Below are 3,241 nucleotides of genomic sequence, written 5' to 3'. Positions count from 1 at the left end.
AGTCAATGAGTGTTTTGTTAACCTCTGCTAAACCATATTTATATTTACATCTGAGTCACAGAATCCTAAAGCTAAAAAGGGTAAAATAAGACTTCTGGTCGAGAATGGCTTCTAACAGTACCAGTGTTCCCCCTGCAATTTCTCCAATCGATACCTATAAAGATAAACCCAAAAATAGAAACTCTCAGTAGCATCACAAAGACTGCCAGCCCAATGCCCAATATGCGGAAAATGGTTAAAAATGCAGATTCAAGTTCTGAATTTTGAATCTACTATTTAATCGTTGAGTAACCTTAATTTTCTCACCTGCAGAGTAGAGATAATGGGGACAACCTCATAGGCTTGTTCTGAGGATTAGAGAAGATATGCCTGTAAAGCCCTCAGCGCCCTGCATTGGCACCAAGTAAATACTTAGCAAATGTTAGCACGAGTAGCATAGTTTCATGGTTATTAATGTTGTCATTGTGAAACAGGATTTCCTCCATTGTCCTGGAATTGTAGCAAATGCAGAAGTAATGGCACAGAATGTGCTACGTTTACTTCGAGGTGCTCATTTGAGTCCTCCCCACCCCTAGCCCCAACCCCCCTCCACTACTAATACAAAGGAAGAACTGGTAGAGAAGTGTGACCTCTGGGTGAATATTCAGAAAAAGTGTCTATAATAACTTCCCCTTCCCCATGGGGGAGGATACCTGATGTTTCTTCTCTAAGAGGCTAAGGGAGGGGGATCCTAAGAAAAATTCTAACTAAGTTTGGGGGATTCCAACACCCCCATTTTGCATTAACCAAGAGATTTAATGATCATCCTTACTCTGAAGTTTGGTGAGGCGACAGGTCAGCTGAGGATCTAATGTGTTCCTGGGGCTTAGAGAAGTGAATGTGAAAGAGATGGCAGAATTGAGGGAAGAAGTGGCTGAGAAGCTGCTCACACTTCCACTGCATTCATAGTAAGGATACAAGAACGTTCCATGGTTGGATGGATACCACTTAGAGGTGGCTGGACTTTTTTCATTTCACCTATATCTCAACAAGGAGCCCCATCTACCATGTAAAAGCATGCCAGCTACAGAGGCTGCTGGGACTGTCTTTCACGGGAATCAAAAGGGAGGAAAGAGGCCAAACTGAAACCTGATCCCTCAAATCAAGGGCTCTGCAGAGGACAGTGTCCTTTGTTTCTCCCAGGGTCCTCCAAAGAGACCATCAGAGAGCCGGCAAGGGGAAACTAGCCACACAGAAGTGTCGATAACCCACTAGTGGTAGCCAGAGAAGCAGGAACAACCAACAGTGAAAGGACCTGCCTCTTGTCCTCTCCCACTCAAACCCCTGGAGAGGAAGCAGCTCTGAAGTCCCATCTCCAGCCCGATTTGTGGTAGGGATGTGGATAGAAAGAGCTTTGAACTGAATATAAGACTGACATTTTAAACTGATTATGAGCAAGGCTTATTAATCTGTTTTGATAACCAAAAGTGACTGAAAACGTTGCAGAATCTGGGTAAAATATCAAGGGACCCACTGAAAAAATAAGGGATCTACTGAAAAAATAAAAATAAAAAAATAAACAAGGACCTACTGTATAGCACAGGGAACTATATTCAATATCTTGTAATAGCCTATAATGGAAAAGAATCTGAAAAATAATATATATATAAATGAATCACTTTGCTGTACACCTGAAACTAATACAACGTTGTAAATTAACTATACTTCAAATAAAAAATGGTTAAAAAATAAAAAAGGAAGAAATAGAAAACCTGAGTAGGCCTATAACAGGTTAACAAAGTGAATAAGTAACTAAAATTTTTCTAGCAAAGAAAAGCCAAGGTCCAGTTAGCTTCACTGGTGAAACCTAACAAACATTTAAATAAATAATACCAATCCTTCATAACTGTTTCAGGAAGTGGAACAGATAAAAACACTGAGGTTTATTTATGTAACAGAATACCACTCAGTAAGAAAAGGAAACAAACTGATACTCACAGCATGAATGAATCTCAAAAACAAAATGCTGAGAAGCCTGTCAAAAAAAGAGGACACATTATATAAGTCCATCTATGTGAAGTTTTGGAAAAGGCAAATCTAATCTAGAGTGAGAGAAAGCAGACCAGTGTTTCCTAGAGTTGGGAGTGAGCGGGCCCAGGGAATTTTTTGTGGTGACTGAATGAATATTCTATATCTTGACTGTACTGGTAGTCACACGGTGTATATATTTGTTAAGAACTAATTGAAATGTACACTTAAAATGGGTTCCTTTTGTTGTATATAAACTATACCTTAATAAAATTGATTTTTAAATGGATGATATAAAATAATAATCTATAAAATTCCAAATTATATTCACTAAAAAATTAGCGGAAATAGGGAATTAAAACATAAAAAAATTGTTTCAAATGGGTGGAATTAAAAAATACTATTTTTACATGAAGGTTATAATTAGAAAACTATAGGTGAATGCTTTTGAAATTTTTACCAATAATTATTAAAAGAATAAAATGCATGCTACTTACCTTTAAGAACACAAATGACATTATAAATCATATATGCAAAAATGAACTTTGCAAAAAATTGTGTTGGTGATATTTTGTATATCTAAAAAAATTTAAAGTTAGTCTCCCACTATACTTATTACAAAATAAAAGTTTACATAAATATACAAAAACACTGAAGTTTACAAAAATTAAAGTTACACTGGAGTTTATAAAAGTATCTAAATGGATTCAGCAGCATAATACGAAAGAGCAAAACTATCAAAGTTTTTTGAAAAATAAAGGAAAATATATAATCTTGATTGAGGAAAGGCTTTTTAAAACAAGATAAAACCCCAGACATCTTAAAATGTTTAAATTTCAAGATAACTTAATTCTTCCATAAAATATAATGATTACGGCAGATTTTATTTTCCATATATCTCCTCAACAATACCTCCCTTCCAAGATGATTTTCTTGTTAAATGTGAATTTGACACTCTTCCCAAGAAGTGGAGTCCACATTCTCTTTCAGGCAGGGTTGAGACTACAGCAGGCTTGTGACTTCTGAAACTAGGTCACAAAAGGTGATATAGCTCCTACCTGGTTCTCTTGGGCTACTCTCCTTGAACCCAGCCATCATACTGTGAGGAAGCTCAGATAGCTGGAAAGACCCAGGCAGGTGTTCTCAATGACAGCCCCAGCTGAGGTCCCAGCTGACAGCCAGCATCAACCATCAGACATGTGAGTAAATGAGGCTTTGGCTGATTGCAGTTCCC

Source organism: Monodon monoceros, unplaced genomic scaffold (genome assembly GCF_005190385.1).
Source record: "Monodon monoceros isolate NGI ecotype Baffin Bay Population unplaced genomic scaffold, NGI_Narwhal_1 Super_Scaffold_5, whole genome shotgun sequence".
Lineage (NCBI taxonomy): Eukaryota > Metazoa > Chordata > Mammalia > Artiodactyla > Monodontidae > Monodon > Monodon monoceros.
This window is presented reverse-complemented; position numbering follows the sequence as displayed.